The sequence below is a fragment of the Telopea speciosissima genome, chromosome 2, assembly GCF_018873765.1.
Source record: "Telopea speciosissima isolate NSW1024214 ecotype Mountain lineage chromosome 2, Tspe_v1, whole genome shotgun sequence".
Lineage (NCBI taxonomy): Eukaryota > Viridiplantae > Streptophyta > Magnoliopsida > Proteales > Proteaceae > Telopea > Telopea speciosissima.
In genome coordinates, this window is record NC_057917.1 from 26,347,690 (window position 1) to 26,369,973 (window position 22,284).

At 40.3% G+C, this 22,284-nt stretch overlaps 1 long non-coding RNA gene across 1 annotated transcript; it reads right to left on the reverse strand.

Moving 5' to 3' along the window:
• Positions 1-985: 985 nt before the first annotated feature.
• Positions 986-21,649, reverse strand: LOC122652239. The gene is made up of 3 exons (XR_006331572.1): positions 21,446-21,649; positions 6,449-6,458; positions 986-998 (listed from the first exon to the last, which is right to left on the reverse strand). It is a non-coding gene; the product is annotated as an uncharacterized LOC122652239 (long non-coding RNA).
• Positions 21,650-22,284: the final 635 nt, after the last annotated feature.

The following is a 22,284-nucleotide window of genomic DNA, read 5'->3' on the forward strand; positions in this document are numbered from 1 at the left end:
TGATGCAGTTAGGCTTAGGTTTATACCTTTTGCCTTAAAAGACCAAGCCAAGAAGTGCCTCTATGGCCTGCCTACTAATTCCATCATCACATGGGATCAGTTTACCATTGTCTTCTTGAGAAAAATTTTTCCTTTTTACAAGACTAATAAACTTAAAAGTGACATACTCCAGTTTAGGTAGAAACCAAATGAGTCCTTTTCTAAATTCATGAAAAGATTTAAGGACCTCCTCTTAGAATGCCCTCACCATGGTTTCGACTTGTGGCAGCTATGCCAAATTATTTATGAGGGTATTGATTATCAGACCAGGCAACTTGTGGAGTCCATGTGTCCAGCAGGCTTTACTTCTTTTTCTGAGGAGAATGATGCATGGACATTCTTAATCAACTTGGTTGATAAGACTAGGGAGTGGGAATCATCCCAAGAGATTGAAAGAACCACTAAGGGGTATCTTATTGAGGGTATGATAGCAAAAGAGGCCAAACTTGACAGCCTCATAAAAAAGGTTGGAGTCCATAGTTCTAAAAGAGTCTACACCGGTTAACCAGGTCAGCCAGGTGTCAATATGCAGTTGGCGCCAAACACCTAGACATATTTTGGAGGAATGCCCCAACACTTTGGTGGGCAATTCCAACACTGAGAATGTAAGTGCTCTCTACCAAAATAACCCATATAGGAATACTTACAATCCAGGATGGAGAAATCACCCCAATTTCTCCTGGAATCAAGGAAACCAAGCAGGCCCATCCAACTTTCACAATCAAGGTCAGCTTGGTCTCCAAAGGCCCAACTATACACCACAAAACCACGAGATGTCTCCTAACCCCTTTCTCCCTAATCCTCATCTAGGACCTTCTACTAATTCTGCTAAGCCTCCTCTCCTTGCAACTTATTAGCAACCCTCAGGGTTTACCAATACAGGAGAGGCAACAAGACTGAATGAGATGGACAATAAGATAACCTTTCTCATGATAGGCTAAAATAATATAGAGAGACAGCTCACCCAGCTTGTCACCATCGTACATGAGAGGAAAACAGAAAAGTTACCTAGCCAGCCTGAGTCAAATCCTAGGCATCAGGTTCCTATTCAGCAAGGTACCCAACCCCCCCCCCACTCAACCCAGTGCAAGGCCAATAGCTTCAAGGGCCCTCCAGCCAGGTTAATGTTGTATATGCTTTAAGGAGCGGCCGTGAGTATCAACAAGCTAGTACACCTCAGTTTTTACCATCTTATACTCCTATTGATTCTCCCCCTTCTGATAAGGCCATTGAAGTGCCTATTATTCTTGGTTCATCTGATGAACCTGAAGAGATTGCAGATGATTTGGTTGAGGATACCAAAGATGATTCTATTGAGAAAGAGAAAAGGACCACCCCTGAGAGAGTTTATACCCCACCTGCCCCTTTCCCAAATAGGTTGGTTAGCAAGAAGTCTCCTTCTGTAGAGAAAATTTTGGATGTTTTTAAACAGGTTCAGGTGAACATTCCTTTACTGGATGCTATAGCCCAGGTCCCCGCTTATGGTAAAGTCCTCAAAGACTTATGCACCCAAAAACGGACCACCATTGTGCCCAAAAAGGCATTCTTGGCTGCCAATATCAGTTTTCTTATCACATAGCCAATAGCAGCCAAGCATGAGGACCCTGGAAGCCCCACCATCTCTTGCACTATAACCAACATTACTACTGATCATGCCCTATTGGACCTTGGTGCAAGTGTGAACCTGTTACCCTTTCATGTCTACTAACAACTGGGATTGGGAGAACTGAAACCGACTAGAATTACTCTTCAACTTGCAGATAGGTCGGTTAAAGTTCCAAAGGAAACGATTGAGGATGTCCTGTTGAAGGTTGGGGAATTTATTTTTTCTATGGACTTTATTGTTTTAGATACCCAACCTACTGCCAACTTCATGGACCAGATCCCAATCATATTGGGTAGACCTTTCCTTGCTACCAGTAATGCTTTAATCAATTGCAGGAATGGTCTTATGAAGCTCTCTTTTGGCAATACCTCTGTGGATTTTAATGTGTTCAGGTTGGGCAGGCAACCTGATATGGATGAAGAGGTACATGTGCTTCAGGAATTCCCATATGATGAGACTTTCTTTTTTAATTTTGATTCAGAATTTCAGGGCTGTATGGAGGATTTAGAAGGTGTTGATGATACCACCTTATCTGAGGTTTGGAGCATCCAACCACTATTGGAGCCCCTTGGACCCTTATCCACCTCCATTCCTCAACCCTTTATATTTGATTCTCCCATAATTATCCCGTATGTTGATTTGTCCAAACCTCCTAGGTATGATGATTTTATTGAGGAGGACAATGTTAGTCATGATGCTCCCCAAGCATATTATCGTGATTCTTATTTGGCAAACCAAGTTAGGCAAAGGGCGAATAGTTGTATTGCTAGGATTGATTTGAGTAAATCTTTAGTTTTTTATGATTATTTGGATGAGGTTATTCATAATCCTTTTTATGCTTACGGTGATCAATTCTTGGTCGATTTTTACGATAATGACATGTGTTCTACATTGCAAACGGGAGAGAATGGGAGGATTTATAGCCTGAGTTTCAATGCCTTCACTTTTTACTGTCCCATGAGGACAGATTTTCCTGTTGGGTATTTCTCATTTGTGCTTAACTTCCATCTTATGTCTCACTTTACTAAAATTCATGGTTGAGTATATTCTAGTTCTGAAGCTCTTTCTACATTTACTGGCCATGGATTGAGATTTCTGTTGCTGCCCCTAGTACTTCTTGTAGAGGTCATGACTCTTCATGATCCTCTTTATTGATTATATCTGGTAAGCCCCCTCATCTCATCCCTTGTCCTTATTCTTTCTTTTCTGCATGCATTGAGGACACTGCATGAATTAAGTGTGGGGGTGTATTGGGCTTAATTGGTGAATTTTATGAATTTTGATTATGGCAGTAGTTTTGGTTTGTGCATAAGTCTCTTTGATTGCAAAGCTAGAGAAAGAGGAAATTAGGTGCCTTAGCATGCAAAATAATAGAAAATCCCTTTTTAAGGACGGTAGTTGGTTCATATCCAGTGATGGGGATTGAGTCTGAAAATATGAGTGTTATTTCATTTGATGGTTAGATTCTTCTATGTGTTTATGGACCCCTTTGATCTTTTGGCTAGTAGTTGAGACCAATTTATTTATGGCAAGGCATGAAAGTGAAAGTGAAAGAAAAAAAAAAGAGAGAAATAGAAAGAAAAGTGGAATTCCTTGGGACTAGACAGGGCACTGTGCCTCATAAAGCAGGGTGACTTGATCGAAATTCCTTGGAAGGAAACTCAAAAAAAAAAAAAACCTCTTGCATCAATGTCTCAATGTCTTATGGATATATGTAAAAAACGAAGCTACCAAGTATTTGGGTGTCTGGTGTATGCTCCACCATGTCATTCAGAGAACAGTAGTGGAGTAGAAATAGAGTTTATGGTTGAGAAAAAAAAAAAAGAAAAGAAGAAAAAAAAAAACTTCTGCCTTAATGCCTGAAAAGAAAGTGTGGTAAAAAATACTCAAAGCTTAAGTCTTTGGTTCCATTGATGCTATGAGTGGTTTACCTGAAGGTGAGTAGTGTTCAGAAGATAAGAGGAGATCCCTTAATCTTGATATATGCTAGTTGCTTGAATTGATGTGGGGTGATAAAATTCAAGTGTGGGGGAATCTTTGGCTCCTTAATCTTTAGTTGAGTATTTCTTTGAGACTGTGTGCACTATCTTACTTATGCCATGAGAAAAATTTACATCATTCTTTCTGTTTTATTGAATTTTGGGTGTATATTCACTGCAAACATTCACGAGACACAACTCGTCCACTAGGGGTAACCTAGGGGTTTAAAGGCTTGTTACACATGCTAAGTGCAACCGTGATTCCTACGAAAGTGAGTTAGGATTTTTTGCATTCTAGGTTAGTTTTTGTTTCTGTTTACTTGAGGACAAGTAACGTTCAAGTGTGGAGGAATCTGATGAGCACATTTATGTGTGAAATCTTAAGGCATAAAGCATATATTTTACCACATTGGACAGAGTTACTCGGTGCTTTCTTGTGCTTTTCAGGGTTTAGATGAATTCTTGTGAAAATGAAGGAGATGATGCTAAGAAAATGTTTTTAAGCTCTTTAGAGGTGTTAATAGTATGGATGCATAGCCCATCGAGTCAGCTTCGCAATGGTTCAAACGACACTTGATTTCGAGTTGAAATGAAGAAGTTACGGTCGACGCACGAAAATGGTCTACAGGGGTTTATTTATAATTATTGACAGTCGGCCGGGGATAAAGTAAAGCGGAAGTTCAGATTCAAGGGGCTTTATCATAATTCTGAGAAGTTTTTCTGTTAGCCGAGAGATTCCATTTGGAGGGCTCTGGACAATCCAACTTCAACTTGAGATATCTTGGGCTCCCCAACTCCAAATTGGACGAAATTTGGGTCTATTTTGGGTGATTTTTCACAAGGAACACAAAGGTGAGGCCTATATAACCACCCCATGCTCCACTTTTTTGAAGAACAGCTTTGGCATTTCATTAATTATGAGTAGAATCCTAGTCATCACTCTCTCTCTCTCCTCCAACTTTTCAAGGGCACTCCTGGAACTTCACTTGGGATAGATTTATTTTGAAAGATATTTTTTCATCTATGGAAGGTTGAAAAAATCAAAGATACTCTGATTTTATTGCTTGGAGAAGATATCTACAAAGAAAAGGAAGCACAAGTTAGAATTAGAAATTTACTTTTCTAAAAATAGAAGGTTTATGTAAACAATATTCTCTTCTCTCCCTCTTTCTATTTTTTTCTTTTTTTCTTGGGATTCAAGGCATTGTAAAAGAAGAAGGAGAAGAGAGTATTCTCCTACACTTCCCTCTTCTCTCTTCTCCTCTCTTGTCCCTATAAATACCCCTACCCTCTCCTTTGTAATGTTGCTCATTCACTTAGTGAAATTTTCTCTTCTTCTCCTATTTTTGGCTTTAGTTCTTAGTTTGATTTCATAAGATTAGTTCTTTCAAATTCTTAATTTTGCTTTCATAAGATTAGTTAATGGTTGTAATAGGATTAGTTTATGCTTTAATGTCTTCAATATGGTTGTAATAGTTTTAGTTTAAAGGTTCCTAATCTAAGCTCCTATGTTGATGACAAGACTTGGAGATTTAGAAGAGGAGGCCATGGTAAGTTCATGCAAGTATTCATTCAAGCTTCTTCAATTAATCCGGTTCAAGCACATCTAGGTTTGCATTCTCTAAACTCTCAATCTCATTCTCCCTCTCCTCTATCTCATTCTTTCTTTCTTCTTCTGCTTCTCCCTCTATTTCTTTTATTTCTTTTTTTTATGTGGTTATTTTGTTTATGTGGTTGTGGATGTGTGGCTGCACTTTCATTACTTTCAATTTGCGTTAGTTTTATAGTTTATTTTTATTCCTTCCCATTTGCGTTAGTTTGATAGGTTAGATGCTCATGTGTTAGGACGTCAATTTAATCCCTTAATTTTGTTAGCTGCTTATGAATTAGGATGCATTAATTTTCATTAGTTTAGTTAGTTTAATTTAACACTTTAATCTGGTTCACTTTGCAATACTTTTAAGTTAGTTAAATAGAGTGGTGTATATCTCCTCATGTTCGACCCGTAGCTATGATTGACCCATACGTTTGTGGTAATTTTTTAACTCAAACATCTATGACCCTTGTCAGATTGAGATTTGTGGGAAGAATCTAACCGCACGATTGATAAAGTTGGATATAAAGGATTTTGATGTAATACTAGACATGGATTGGTTGTCCGCCTATGGTACAAATGTCTTGTGTGCAGAAAAGAAGATAATGTTCAAGTTGAAAGATGGGTCAATCTTCACCTATCAAAGTGAACCAAGAAGGAAATCTAGGAGAATAACCTTATCAGCCCTCCAGGAGTGAAGATTGTTAGATGAAGGATGTCAAGGCTTTTTGGCCACTGTGATAGACACGGAGGCAAAGATAAAACTCTTGGAGGAACTTGAGGTCGTCAGAGAATTTCCTGATGTTTTTCCAGAAGATCTGACGCAGCTGCCGCCTGAGCGCGATATAGAGTGCGCGATTGATCTAATTCCTGGTGCAGCACCGGTATCCAAGGCACCATATTGAATGGCGCCAATCAAACTAAGGGAATTACAGGATCAACTTCAAGACCTGCTGAAGAAGGGATTCATACGACCCAACGTATCACTCTGGGGAGCACTTGTGCTGTTTATTAAGAAAAAGGATGGAAGTATGCGGCTGTGTATCGACTACCGTGAATTGAATAAGTTGACTATCAAGAATAGATATCCGTTGCCACGCATCGATGACCTATTTGATCAATTACAAGGACCAAGAGTTTTCTCCAAAATCGATCTTAGGTCGGGATACCATCAATTGAAGATCAAGAGCGGTGATATTCACAAAACGGCATTCCGAACTCGATATGGACATTATAAATTCTTGGTTTTGTCGTTTGGACTAACCAATGCCCCGGTAGCGTTCATGGACATGATGAATAGAGTATTCCATGATGTGTTGCATAAGTTCGTCATTGTGTTTATTGACGACATCCTGGTGTACTCCAAAAATGAGGAAGAGCACGCTCAACACCTTACCTTCGTGTTGCAGCGATTGCGAGAGCACCAACTCTATGCCAAGTTCAATAAGTGTGAATTCTGGCTTCACCAGATTGGGTTCCTGGGACACATCGTTACTGAAGACGGCATTAAAGTGGATCCAAGAAAGGTGAAAGCAATCCTCGAGTGGGAGACTCTGAAGAATGCCACTAAGATCCGAAGTTTCTTAGGTTTGGCCAGTTACTGCCGACGGTTTATTGAAAATTTCTCGCGGATTTCAGCACCCATAACAAAACTCACAAGGAAAGGCGCCAAGTTTGAGTGGAATGAAGCACGCAAGAAAAGTTTTTAGGAATTGAAAAACCGATTGGTGACAGCTCCAATCTTGACCATTTTGGACGGTACCGGAGGAATGGTGATATATACCGACGCATCTAAGATAGGATTAGGTGGCGTTCTGATGCAAAAAGGTAAAGTAGTCGCCTATGCCTCAAGACAACTGAAGGAACATGAGAAGAACTACCCCACTCATGATTTAGAGTTGGTAGTGGTAGTCTTCGTGTTAAAGATATGGCGGCACTACCTATATGGTGAAAAGAGTGAAATCTTCAGTGATCATAAAAGCCTGAAGTATTTCTTCACCCAAAAAGAGTTGAATATGAGGCAGAGGCGGTGGTTAGAACTGGTAAAAGATTATGACTGTGAAATTTATTACCACCCTGGAAAGGCCAACGTTGTAGCAGATGCATTAAGCAGAAAATCTCAGACTGCATCTCTCGCTTCCTTAGTTGTAAGCGAGCAGTTGATAGAAGAAGCTCGAAGGTTTGATCTGGAACTCGTGATCGAAGGAACGGCTATAAAATTAGCGGCCATGGATCTACGGCCGTCGATACGAGAAGAGGTAATTGTGAAACAACCATTGGACCCCGAGCTGGCCAAAATCATTTGGGAAGTACAGCAAGGAATCCACAAGGATCTGGATTTTTCTTTGGCCCATGATGGTGCCCTGAAGTTTCGAGACAGATTGTGCATGCCTGATGATTATTATGTCCAAGACCAAATTCTTAAAGAGGCGCACAACTCACCCTATACAATCCACCTCGGAAGTACAAAGATGTATAAGGATTTGAAAAAGTATTACTGGTGGATGGGAATGAAAGAAACCATAGCAATATACATGTCCAAGTGCCTCAGCTGTCAACAGATAAAAGCAGAGAGACACCGACCGTATGGTTTATTGCAGCCACTTCCTATACCTGAATGGAAGTGGGAAAGGATCACTATGGATTTCATGACAAATCTGCCCAACACCAGGAAGGGCATGAATGCAATTTGGGTGATAATAAACGGACTGATAAAGGCAACACACTTCATACCAATCAAGATAAGCTACCCAATGGAAAAGCTTGCCCAGATATACATTGAAAACATAGTCCGCCCACATGGCGTGCCTGTCAGTATCGTGTCTGATAGAGATCCTCGATTTACCTCAAGGTTTTGGAGGAGTTTACAAAAGGCATTGGGATCTCAACTGAATCTTAGTACAGCTTTCCATCTGCAGATGGACGGACAGTCAGAAAGAACTATCTAGACTCTAGAAGATATGCTCAAGGCCTGTATTTTAGAGATGAACGATAGTTGGGATGCTCACATACCTCTAGTGGAATTTGCATACAATAATAGCTATCACTCCACCATTGGCATGGCACCATTTGAAGCTCTATATGGACGGAAATGTAGAACTCCATTATATTGGGATGAAGTTGGCGAACAAAAATATCTCGGACCCGAGATGATACAAGCGACCTGCGACAAGGTGGATGTTATAAGAGAAATGATCAAGGCAGCCCAGTTAAGGCAGAAAAGTTATGCGGATAATCGGGACATTGAATTTGAAGTCGAAGAAAAGGTATTCCTTCTAGTGTCTCTAACTAAAGGATTGCTACGCTTCAACAAGAAGGGCAAGTTGAGCCCAAGGTTCATCGGTCCTTATGAAATATTCAATAAAGTGGGACCCGTAGCATATCGACTGGCATTACCACCATCTTTGTCAAACGTCCACGATGTTTTTCATGTGTCAATGCTGAGAAAGTACATTAACAACCCGACACATGTTCTATCAACTGAACTTGAACAGTTAGATGTAGATATGACCTACGAAGAGCAACCTATGGAGATATTGGACAGAAAAGAGCATAACCTCCGTAACCGCACTATCGCTTTTGTAAAGGTTCGTTGGGGAAACAACCCAGTGGAAGAAGCCTCATGGGAACGTGAAGAAGAAATGAAAGAGAAATATCCTCAACTCTTCGAATTGTAAGGTAAGCAAATTTTGAGGACGAAATTTCTGTAAGGTGGGGAGAGATGTCAAACCCTGCTCCTGACTAACTGGGATTTTGATTGAAGAACAGGAACCCCTGACTAGGCAACTAGGAACACTGTGGAGTATCACTCCAGCGACTGGGATTAATGAGGAAACTCTGTGCATGTTCCCTTATATACCTGTCAGAAGGTGGATAGCAGACCCCTGCAGCTGCACAGCTCATAGCATTATGTATGGCCTGGACCCTAGGTAATCCCTCTCCTCCCCATAACTATGGGACCCACCTCTGAAAAAGTGTGTAAAAACCTCTAAATGGCATGTGGGGACAATGCCCTGACCAAGGGTCAAACCCTTATGCAAGCCCCACTGAGTTTCAGCTTACGGATATCTCTGGGCGATGTAGACAAGGCCCAGAGACATCACCCAATGAGTAAAATAGCATATTTTAATGGATTTAAATTATGGGGACAACCCATGATGGACATGGGCACCCTCCATAGGTAGAGGGGAGTCTGAGGGACCACCTCATACCCTAGGTTCACTGTGGACCCCCACCAGAGAGCCTAGAGTGGCTGAAAATGCAGTAAAGAATGCATTTCAAAAATAGGCCTTTATAGCCAAACAGGCCCTAGTCATGGCTGGCCTATAAATAGGAATACCATGGGCTCATTTAGAGCCCTTAGCACTATTGGAACCGTGGGAGAGAAAAGAAGAGAAAGAAGAGAGAAAGGAGAGGAAGAACAAGAAGGAAAGGAAGGAGAAGAAGAGGGGAATCAGCCCTACACTCCAAGGCCTGGATTTTCGTGCCTCCTCAATTTAGCTCAGGTATAAATACATATGTACATACCTGCTGCCTCCTTCTTATCTCTATGCTTTATATGGATTCCTACTCTCTGCTAGCCTAGAACAGCTAGGGACTGCCCTGGTTAGCCTCAGATCTGCCATGCAAGTATGGAGCATGGAAGATCTGAGATTTTTAATAAATTTTATACGTCTGGTTTGCTGTTTTTGAGAGCTGAATCTGGCTGTGCATGGCTGCACTGCCCAGATTCATTGTTGGTTAGCTGTTTGGAACCCTAGATGCAAGCCATGGCTACACAGACCTAGCCCTGGGAAATTGCAGCCTTGAATCACCATGTTACATCTGTTTCCACCCTTGCAAGTGGCTGAAATTTAGTTTCATACCTGAAGAAAACCCTGTGATACTATTCACTGGGCTGTCTGGGCAGCCTCTGGCAGCCAAGTGGTGGGCCCAATGGAGAATCCACTTGGACCAAAAGGTAGATCACCCCTAGGGGTACCTAGCACCCTAACATGCATGGGGTGAAGATTTGAGCATTGCCCATGAAGACCAACCTTGGAATCTTAGCCCTTTGACGATTTGAAGACTCTGGGCGATGCACCCAACGCCCAGAGACATCGCCCAGTAAGTGAAACACTGCTGTTTTGGCATTTTATGTTGGGGAACCTCACCCAATGGCCAGGGAACAGTGTGGGAAGGTGGGAAAAGACCTAAATACCTTTCCCCACATCTGTCCTTATAAGGGATGATTTGGGAACCCAAGTAGGCCCCGTAGGTGATGGAAACCTTACCTGTGCTTAGTTCTGCAGCACTGCCAAGTTGAGGATAGCATAGTAAGCCTATTATGACCTAGGGTCAGGTACAATCACTGAGAATGACCATTTTACCCCTAGACCACCATCTCTGGATGATGCATCGAGACATGGACCTAAGGCCCAGTGCAAGGCCTAGAGGATTCCAATTGAGAACCAACGGAGTACCGGGTCAGCCTAGTAAGTTTAGGTTAACCATAGGATTACCAGAGACATATTGGAAACTTAATATGACACTTTTTGATTTATATCTAGGATTTGATCCCACGCTCGAGGTCTACAATCAGACTGTTGTTGGAACTGAATTTGTGACCGAGTTCCTAGAACCAAACCCAGGTGAGTGAACTATTACCATATATGCATGTGTAACTGTATGCCGACAAATAATTCTTAAATCTTAAATCTTAAATGTTGTGTTATTTAATTCTGTTCAATTACTCAAATTACTGAACAATGATTGTTTGTTGATCAACATTGTGAATATTATCTGATGATTGTGAATGTTAGACTAGATGTCGTAGTCGGCTTGGAAATGAGGCCTGTGGTAGCTCGTAGTATGGGATGCGGTTGACACCACCTAACTCATACGATGCCATATAGATATGGGGTTAGAGTTTTATAACCTGTGCTACGCACCCTTGCCAACAGGGGTTAAGGTGTTGGATGCCTTTAAGGGTGACCATATGTGTATATGAGAAAAGAAAAGAAATGTGTTTGCACCGGAATGGTGAATATGAGCTATATGCTGGCCTATAAGCCAGAAAAGAAAGGAAATGAGAAATGTGATGGATTACCATACAAATCACAGAGGGTTGGTCGGGCTAACCTTGGTGAACGAATGCGGGAGCTGACTGATCCTCTCCAGCAACATAATGGGTGTATCTCGGGAAGGGGTAACCAAGCCCGCACCATGGATACATGTATTGGGAATTGTAGTAGCACAGACCTGAGTTAGTTGTATTGCTAGGTGGCTAATAATTAATCTGGACTTGCATATCATATAGGATCATGTGGAATGTGGTTGCATGTGCATGCATGATGATATATTTTGCTCACGGGCTCAGTGAGAGCTCACACTCTACTATACATTGTTTTCTTTAGATGATTTTGCAGATCGATGCCACTGTGGTATGGAGGCTCATTACGAGGAGGAGCGCCCTGGTTATTATGATGATGTTGGTATGAACCCCGATGGAGGTCGGGCCGATGATGCGTGCATTCTCGGTGGTCATTGACGAAGATCGTTGAAGAGTGCACTTGATGCTTTTTGTCTTGGGGACTCCTTTTTGCTTTGTTTAGGAGTTTATCCCCATTCTGTCGGTGGTTCTGTTGTAGTCTTTTTACTTTCTTTTTGGGGTTGAGTCTGCTCACCCTGTATATATATGTATGTAGTAACTTTGGCTTTGATCTTATCAGCTTTGCTTTTAGTTTGTAGGTAGGTTAGGGAATGTATCAGAACAATCACAGATATGTATATATTATCATCATTTCCCGTATCACTACGCTTTCTATTTGTTATTGCAATTGTAGCTTATCTGCAGCACTCTGATCTTGCCTAAGGTAAAGTGAATGGATGTGGTTTTGTGAATGTAGTAACTGCTTCTAGATCCGTGGGATTTGGCCGATTACCGTTACGCAATTTGGGTCACTTACCTAATCCTCCCAGGGGGTGGTTTGAGTGTGACACCCGTATTGATAGAGGATGGAGTTGTTACATTAAAATATGACAATCATGGCTCTTCATTCCAGACATATCCCTTTCAGTGACTTTCACACAACGTGATAGATTTCCAGAATAATCATCAGGGACCTTCAAACCATCTAAAGCTTTGCAAAACTGTTCTTTTTCTACCTTAGACATTATATAGCTTGCTGGAGGTACAATCACTTTAGTGCTCCCCTCTATCTTCTACGGATGCAAAGATGGTCTAATGTTCATGTCTTGCAAATCTAGTCGGGCCTCCAACTTAACCTTTAATCTATCTTTTAATTCCAACAGTGTACCAATGATGTTGTCACACACATTTTTTTCTATATGCATGACATCCAGATTATGATGGAGTAGATTATCCTTCCAATATGGCAACTCAAAGAATACACTTCTCTTCTTCCAATTAAAAGATAGTTCAATTCGACCTCCAACTCTCTTTCGTTTACCAGTATTATTCTTATCAGATTCCTTACCAAATGCAGGAAATTCTACACCTTCCATTTGAGCTAGCGAAGCAATGCCTGAAAGGGGTTGTGGTGCCACCCCAAACTCGACACAACCACTAAAACCTCTCTTATCCAATCGAAATTTATGATTTCCTTCTAGGAATCGATGATGGCCTAGGTAACAATGCTTATGGCTGTGTTGCAACCAAGTTGACATGGTCTCTTTGTTGCAACAAGGGTATGCAATGCACCCTTGGTGCTCCAGCCTGAAAGATTGGCATATGCAGGAAAGTCGTTGATTGTCCATAAGAGGCAGGCACGTAAATGGAATGACTCTTTCTTCAATGAATCGTAGGTGTCAACACCATCCCACAATAATTTCAATTCATCAATCAAAGGCTGTAAATAAACATCTATATCATTTTCAGGCTGATTTTTACCTGGAATTAGTAATGTCAACATGAACGATGGTTGTTTCATGCACTTCCATGATGGCAGATTATATGGCACCACAATAACAGGCCACATGCTATATGAATTCTTAATATCATTAAAAGGATTAAATCCATCAGTTGAAAGCCCCAACCTAACATTTCGGGGATCCGCACTATAAGTTGGATGCAGTCTGTCAAAATCCTTCCATGCTTCTGCATCTGCAGGATGACGTATTTTCCCATCATCCATACGTCCATCTTTATGCCATCTCAGTTCAGATGATGTTACTGATGACTTATATAATCTTTGAAGCCTTGGTATCAGAGGAAAGTGGCGTAATGTTTTTGTTGGAGCTTTGGACTTGGGTGCATATCTTGATGCCCCACATTTGAGATAAGACTTTTCATTAGATGCATCCTTCCAATATAGCATACAATCATTGGGGCATGCATCGATCTTGTTGTAACTGAGTCCCAAATCTTTAAGCATCTTCTTTGCTTCATATAAAGAATTTGACAAGGTATTATTTTGTGGTAGTACTTTCTTCAATAAATCCAACAACATAGAGAAGGACTTGTCACTCCAACTGCATAGGCACTTTATGTGATATAGTGCAACAGTAAATGGCAATTTCGTGAACTCGTTGCATTCTGGATACAATGCCTTCTCTGCTTCTTACATCAATCTATGCAATTTTTCTGACTCATCCCCTATTCCCTTTATGTGTCCACTTGTGCTACTAACACCATCTCATTCAAAGGCTTCACCGGAAAACGCATCTTAAAGTATGTCATTTATGTTAACAATTTCTTCATCTTCTTCATCAACCACAATGTTTTCTATTATTGTGGTATTTGAAGGTATAATTTTTTCATGGAAACTCCACATCGTATAGCCAGCCATAATTCCATCAACTATCAAGGGCTCAAACACTTCATCCCGTGTTCCCAACCGTCGATTAATGCAAATTATACACGAGCATGAAATCTTCTGCCCTATGGGTACTTTGGAAAAAGTGAAGTCCAGGAAACCATTTACAGTAACTTCATATTGATCACCCGCACGAAATATACGATCTCGTGACCTATGAATCCAACTCCTATCCATTTGATTGTAGCCGAACCACCTCACAAAACCTATTACAAGATAATGGTATCATACAAAATCTAAATGAGACCAGATGACTAGATTCTAAAGATTTGGAATCTTTAACAAGTTGTCTTTAAGAGAATTAAAGACATTAAGAACGTAAAACAAGTGCAAAAAATAGACATAAAATTCACTCCTTGATGGCTATGTTACTTGAGGAACTTTAGCTTATTCTGCTATAGTGTTCAGTTCGAGCTGTAAGAACTTCGGGCAAAGATTGAATTCTATCTTTTGATATAGATTTGATGAACACTGGTATCCAAGTATGTTTTCTTGTTGGGTTGTTTGCTTGATTTAGTGTTCTTGCTTTATTGGAGTTATGCCAAGAAGAATGTTCACTCAGTTCATTCTCCTAGATCTAATGGTCAGATTTGGGTTAAGTATAGGGCTAAGAGCTTCCCTAAACTATTTCCATCAAGTTCATGGGAAGGTTATTCAACCGAATTGAGTTCCCAAATTTCTAAAAAAAAAGAGGGAAGTAGTTTTCTGTCTAGGAGTGTAGCCTATGCCAGCACTCCCATGTATCTATCTCTCTCCTCCTCATAACAAGGGGGCAAAGGTGTCTTTTCAAATGGGGAGGAGGAAGATAGACTCATGGGAGTGCTGGCATAGGCCACACTCCTGGACATAGAACTTTTTGTAATACCCTCTGTCTCATTATACATCAAGCCTTTGTTAATTCAAGGAGAAAGAAATCAATTTTTCTCAAGTAATCAAGCAAAGGAATTCTGAAATATACCTTATTATCTCTTGGTAAAGTTTTAATGGTGGATTATTAACCAGTCAAAGGTTTCAACTTAATTGATAGATGCTACGTTGCTCCAAGGTTGAAGAAACCACCGAACACTATTCATTTTCTCCAAGACTACTTCTGTTATATGTAGGGCTGTAAATGGATAGCCGAAAATCCGAATCCGATCCAATTTCGAATCCATTTAGGAGGTTCCAAATCCAGACTTTTGGTTTCCAAAAAATATCCGAAGCCGTCCGAAAGCTTATCGGATTCGGAGTCAGATAATAATCGGATAATTTGTTATCCGATTGTAAATTATGATTATTTAATATTTTTTATAAAAATATATGAATATTACTATATTACCCTTATTATTAGTATTTTTATATGGTTATTTTTGTAGTATGATCCTAACTCTTAACCTAAAACTAGAGCTGTAACCCTAATCGAGTAATCCCTATTATTTTCTTCCCTCTTTCACTCTCGATTCTCAAGTCTCAACATTTCAAGCCCCCAGCGGCGCCGGCACTCTGCACTCAAGCCTCAAGCCTCAAGGTCACTCACTCTCGATTCTCGACTCTTAGAGGCACTGGCAATGGCACATGCACAACCCTCTCGACTCTCGACTCTGGACCAATTAGGTATGTCCGATTGTTCTTCTTCTTCCGTATCTCTCTCTTGATTCTGTCTCTCGCTCTCTTCTCTTTGCTCGTTCTCCTTTTTTTTTTCTTTTCACTGGGTCGAACCCTAGAAGGGATTGATCGAAGTTTCAGAGGAAAAAAAAGGGGTGGTGGGTGTTTTCGCTGGGAATCGACAGTGGGTTTTTTTTTTTTTCTTTAAGTCAAGTGGGTGGGGTGATCTTCAGTGAAAATTGAAGAGGTTATCTGGTTTGGGGTCAAGGAGTTGGGTGGGAATGAGAGTCGAAGGGAGGAGTGTTTTACTGTGGATGTCGAGGGTTTCTGTTTGTTTGTTTATTTGTTCGCTGTTACAGGCTTACAGCAGGGGGTAATGAAAGGAGAATAGTTGAATAGGTTATTACTGTGGGAGTCGAGAGGGGGGAGGGGTTGGGGAGATGGGGCTGCTGTAGATGATTTTTTTTACACATATAGAATGAGTTCAGGGGAGTAATAGTAATTGCCCCCATCTTACATAAACTAGCATCTCTGTCTCTCTGCCTTCCCCACCGAACCATGTGGGTAGTAGATCTGAACTCGAGTTTGAGTTGCAAAGGCCCACATGGATCTGTCTCTCTGTGTCTCACTGCAATAGTTACTCTATGAAAACGCAAACTGGTATTTGCAGCTAATGCATGTCTTGTTTAACCTGTATGAATAGGCCTCTCACTCCTCCTGGAACTCCCCTTGTTTCTTCATTGGATTCTACTGAGCCTCAAACAACTTTACTGGCTCCTAGGAGCAGTTCCTCTGTTAGATCTGCCTCCACCACCAAGGCTTCAAGGGTACATTCTTCCTTACTTTTTTTGTTTTGTACAACTCAATTTGTTCCAATTTTCTTAGTTTTTTGGATGTTTAAATTACTGAGGATGGTACTATTTTAAATTACCGAGGATGGTACCACAATCGTCATTTTAACTGTTTATCAGCATGTAACAACTGAAAACAATCACACCTGAAAAAAAATGAAAATGACCACTTCCCGTGGGTAAGAAGTCCAGCTTCCTATTGTACAACAAGGTAGCAAAAATGTCAAGCCACTCTGATCGTTGTATGCATCCGATCAGTTCATTCATTCTATCTCTAAAAGAGAGCTCCCCCTGTTGCATGTCAAGCAATGTGTTTCAATTCCCTTGGAAATGTGGGTTGTACAAGGCATTCTGAGATGCTTCTTTGTTGCTGACACAATTGGAAGCTCAACTGAATGGAACTGATATATTTACCAGTTCCAGCTGAGGTTTAAGTTAGTTTTAGATGGCTAATGCATCAGTATTGATGGAAGTATCAGTGGATCAATTTTGGAGTTTTATCAATGAATACACATGAATATTAAAAATTTTAATGCACATAAAATCTCTTTGGAAGCTCAAGTAAACTACTCTTGGGATATGTGTGAATTACTACAATGACTAATCAATGCTTGGGTACAAGGTTTATTTTCTGAGAATTTAGTTTCAAAAATAAAGAAAAACCAGTTCATCTATTGACATATGTAGATCTTTGCATGCTAATCATTTGGAAAAGATTCTTATTAAAATCAAGGAGGGAAAATTGAATAACACAAATACCATATTTTATCACATAATATTTTTTGTCAAAGAACACAGCAGAAAGCAATGTAGTCTAAGAATAGGCAGTTTGGAGGAGAAGGCTGACGAGGAGAACTGCAAGGCGAGTTTGGAGTTTGGACCAATTAGGTATGTCCGATTGTTCTTCTTCTTTCGTATCTCTCTCTTGGTTCTGTCTCTCGCTCTCTTCTCTTTGCTCTTTCTCCTTTTTTTCTTTTCTTTTCACTGGGTTGAAGCCTAGAAGGGGTTAATCGAAGTTTCAGAGCAAAAAAAAGGGGTGGTGGGCGTTTTCGATGGGAATCGACAATGGTTTTTTTTTTTTTTTTTTTTAAAGTCAAATGGGTGGGGTGATTTTCAGTGAAAATTGAAGAAGTTATCTGGGTTGGGGTCAAGGAATTGGATGGGAATGAGAGTCGAATGGAGGAGTGTTTTGCTGTGGAAGTCGAGGATTTTTGTTTGCTTGTTTGTTTGTTCGCTGTTACAGGCTTACAGCAGGGGGTAATGAAAGGAGAATAGGTTGTTACTGTTGGAATCGGGAGGGGGGGTTGGGGAGATGGGGCTGCTGTTGATTTTTTTTACAGCTCTCTGTGGCAGAGGGCAAAGGCATGGACGACAAAACTGGTTGTAGAATGTAAAACAGAGATCTCTTGAACTTTTGAATTAATGGATGGAAACAGATACATACCCAAATCCATGTCTTTTCTTAGATAATTTTTTTTCTTGAAATTTATTTTGGATTATTGAATATTTTTTGTGTGGCTTTTAGTAACCCGACCTTCGGGTTAGTGTGATGGTATGAACATGTTTGATTTTATTACTGAGGACTTGTAGTACTGCTGTTATTTTCTTCTTGCGATCTCTCTTCTATCTTTTGACTTTCAAGTTTTTTCTTTCCCTGTTGCTGTTCGTACATAATTAAGCTTTAGAAAGGAGAGCAGAATGGGGAGAAATTTCAGATCTCAAGCTAACGAGATTCATTGAGTGCACTGTTTATAAGCTGTTCATTTTTACTGCTTCAAATTAAGTTAAAATATTTTACTTGCAAGAGGCGGAAGAGGCGGAATATGACAATCGCAATGCTGACAATTCTACAAACTTACAATCTGTCAACTTTGGCAAGAGATGGCATGTCTTCAGAAACAGTAGTTAAAGATGGATTGGGATGCTCTGTAGATAAATCACGAAGTGACAAATACTCTCAACCTTTTGAAGGAGAACAATTGCAATCAGTTGACAAGGTTGGTCTGTTGTACTTTCATTTTCCCCTATCTTACATGGGATTTTTTGATATACAAAAATGGTTTTTGGTTTTGAGATCAAGTTTTATTCATAATTGTCTGATGGATATACCATGAATTGCTCTGCCTGCATTTTTCTTTCTCCTGGTATTTGTGTTCTGGGTTCAAAGGCATTTGGAGATGGGACAGAGGTCTAGCAATTATGTCGAAATACAGATATTGGTTGTTTTTTTTTTTTTCCATAACATGAGATTATATTTTTATTTCTGATCACCCAACACACAGTGATCGATCAAGTGACAATCCTTTATAGTTTAGGTGGCCATTTAAGGAAAAAGACTCCCATATAACCATCTGAACTGGCATAAAACCCATCTATTTCTGCAGACCAGTAACAAGTATTTAAACATCTATATTCATCTCTTAAATTTTCATACACATCGAAAGACATATTACTTTCACTCCATTCAAAGTAGCAGTAGAACTGTGTTGACATCATCCAATTGACTCTGAATTTCCATCCCCAGTTTTCGCCATTTTGAAGCAAATGCCAACCCAGATCATTGTCCTTTGATTGGCAATGCATCTTCAGGGTATGCTCTGTTGGACAAGTGTGTGTCCATCAAACCCAGTTCGGTCCGGTTCAACCCGGTTTACCTTTGCATTGAACATTTATACATTTTAGTTTGATATTGTCACATGCGATATAAACTTTTTGAGCATTATGTGTCCCTAAGTTTTACTTAAAATGGTAGTCACGACTAGGGTATGGGTTGGGCACCCTTATCATATGGTCGTCGCATTGGGTATGCCTAGACATGTGATGTCAGGGTATGAATGCGAGTGCTCACATGGTTGATGTTTGCATTGGCGAAGAATCTACTTTGTCGATTCCCTCTTGTATTACTGCCAGATGTAGGAAAGGATAGACATGTGTCACCGACACCCTATGCTTGAGGGAACCCTATCACTGCAAAGTGTGATCGCATTCTTTGGTTCATCAATGACTGAGACTCAAGCGAGTCAAAGTCGGTGTTCTGGGAATGCGTGAACACTTTGTGAGTGAAAGAGTTATCCAACACGGTCACCACTGCCCGATTGGGGAACACCAAGATAGAGACTCTCTGTGCATGGTCGGATCAGAATCTGGATCCAGTGCCGTTTTGGAAATGGTTTTGCAAAAATCTATTTTACATAAAATGATACATTATTTATAATTATTTGAACAAAGTGTTTTATCGAGTTTTGCTGGACCCGATCAGATGCACAGACGCTCGTATATGGACATGTACTATGGATTGGGGTTTGGCAGTACAAGTGTCCGTGCCCTAGATTCCATAATGATGGTGTTGATTAGTGGGGGGGTTGTATATGATAAATAGTTATCATATAGGGAGTTATTTGGAATTTGTTATTTTAATTAGTACTTTATTTAATTAATGGATATGGTGCTAATTGTAATTATCCATTAAATATTAAATAAAGTAATTAATTAATACTTTCCCTATTAGATTCTGCTTCTTCACCTATGTAGCACTTTGAATTTAAACAGAACTGCCAAACAAAGAGAGAGAGAGTCTGACTCTCAAAGGGATTGAATCTTATCCATTCAGGGTTTTAATTAAACCCTGGCATTATATAAAGGGGACCAAAAACGCAGAGGGGGCTAGTGCTCCACGTTTTTGCCTGGCCCCCTCTTCTGCACTTTGGTCTCTCTCTCCCTCTTTGAGATCTCTTCTTCTTCTTCTAGTTTCTCTCATCTTTGTTTGAGAGTTAGGGTTTGTGAAACCCTAGATCTGTGCTGAAGAATTTGAGAGCATCTGGGATTGGCTTGAAGAACCTTGGTAGCACCATTGGAGGTTCAGATCTGTTTGCTTGGAGCGCTCACTAGAGGAAGAACCACTGTCTATTGGAGGAGCAATACTTGCGGCTCACCAGGTTAGCAGTTCTTTATTAATTCCTTCAGTTCATTGATTATTAATATTTATGGGATGCGAAAGAAACTCGAATCGATTAATTTTCGCTGTGCATTCGAGTATGGGATGGATCCCTCTTGCCATGTGATGGACTAGAGATGAATTTCTCCGTCCCTATTGTGATAATTAATTTTATGGGACGCAATAGGGAAGGAGAAACCCTAATAGGGATGCACCAGGGTTCCCATGGGCGACCATAGGAAACCCTAAAATCAAATGGGGCACCTGTGGGACACCATGGGCTAACCCAGGGCATGCAAAACCCTGAGGATAAATATCTTGGTCTCCCTAGGGAACCATGGTTTGATCCCTGGACCGTTGTTTGACCAACATGCTCTCCACCCAAATTGTTGCTAATGTTTACATGTTTTGTCAAACCTATCGTAGCTTGGGAGACCTCAAGCAAGGCCGCCATTGCAATCACAAGGATGAGAAGAACCCAAACACTACTCTTTCTCATGGTTATTGCATACCTGAATGATCTTTTCTGATTTTTTTTAGGCAGGAATCAGACCCTTGAGCAAACTCTCAAACTCTTCTTCCCCCATGTACAAGCATTTTCATGCTTCCTAGCTACTCCAATGCTACGAAAGTCAGTGATGATATTGGTTGTTTGTCAGGCTTAAGCATCAAATAATGGTGTTAACCATTGAGTTTCTTTGGGTCATGATTTAGTGTTATCATTTTCAATTTTTGTCATTTTTATCTTCTTATATGAGTTCAGGTTAAGAGGACTTGTCCATCAGCACCTGCAAGGAGTTACAAGTATTGGCTTATTGCTGTTGTTGAGCATTTTGGTAGAGTTGGAAGTGGGCATTACACAGTTTATAGAAGACTAAGGGCTGAGTCAGATAACATAGACACCCATGGATGTATTGGGTGTGCACGTGTTTATTGGTTTGGTGTCTCTGACTCTGAAGTGTTTAGAGTTTTAGAAAAAGATGTTCTTGGTGCAGAAGCAAGTTTGCTTTTCTATGAGAGAATTGAACGAAGCTATAGAAACATCTCAATTTTAAGTTTTAACAAGCTTAAATTACCTTTTTGTTCTTTGTAGAGAGTTGAGTTTGTTGACTCTTAATTTGTTATCCCTAGAATTGGCTGTTACAGTAGTAATTTTGTCTTATGAGGATGGTTGGTATTATGTTTTTGTGATTTACATGCGCATAAGCCTAAGTATTGATGAGATTGATTTGTTGCTCATTTCATTAACTGTCAAATTGACCACTTAATGAGTGTCCTATTTCAAAAAAAAAAAAAAAGTAGAATGCTACACCATAGTACACAAATTGATCAAAGCCCACAAAAGATACTTTACATTTTCTACTGAGTGAATTCTACAAACAAGAGGAAAAATGAAAAGAAAATTCATCTTTCCTATTCTACGAGAAACTGGAGAGTAATTCACAATAGAAAGCACAGGAGAGAGAGATAGAGAGAGATCAAAGAGGAATAAGAAGAGTAAGAGCTTACTACTTACCTTAGAGTAGGAGATGTTCCCCGAGCAGGGAGGCCGAGAGCAACACCACCGTCAGCTACAACAGGCTGGAGCTCCTGGCAGTGGTAGCCGGAGCAACACCAACCCTAGAATCTTCCCCTTGATCCTCAATCGGTTGTTTTAGCCCCAAATGGTCCACAACGGTTGCAGCAGGAGCGAGGTTGAAAGATATTTGAGAGAAATCTGAGAGAGAATGTGGGAGATTGAGATAGATGTGAGAGAGAATGTGAAGATTAGAGAGGGACAGAGGGACGGTGATCAATGCGCAGGAAGTGAATAGTTTGGGTTGTCTGCTGAAGCCACAAATAGTCCAGAGCTTGCAGCGGAAGCGAGAGTGAAAGAGACTG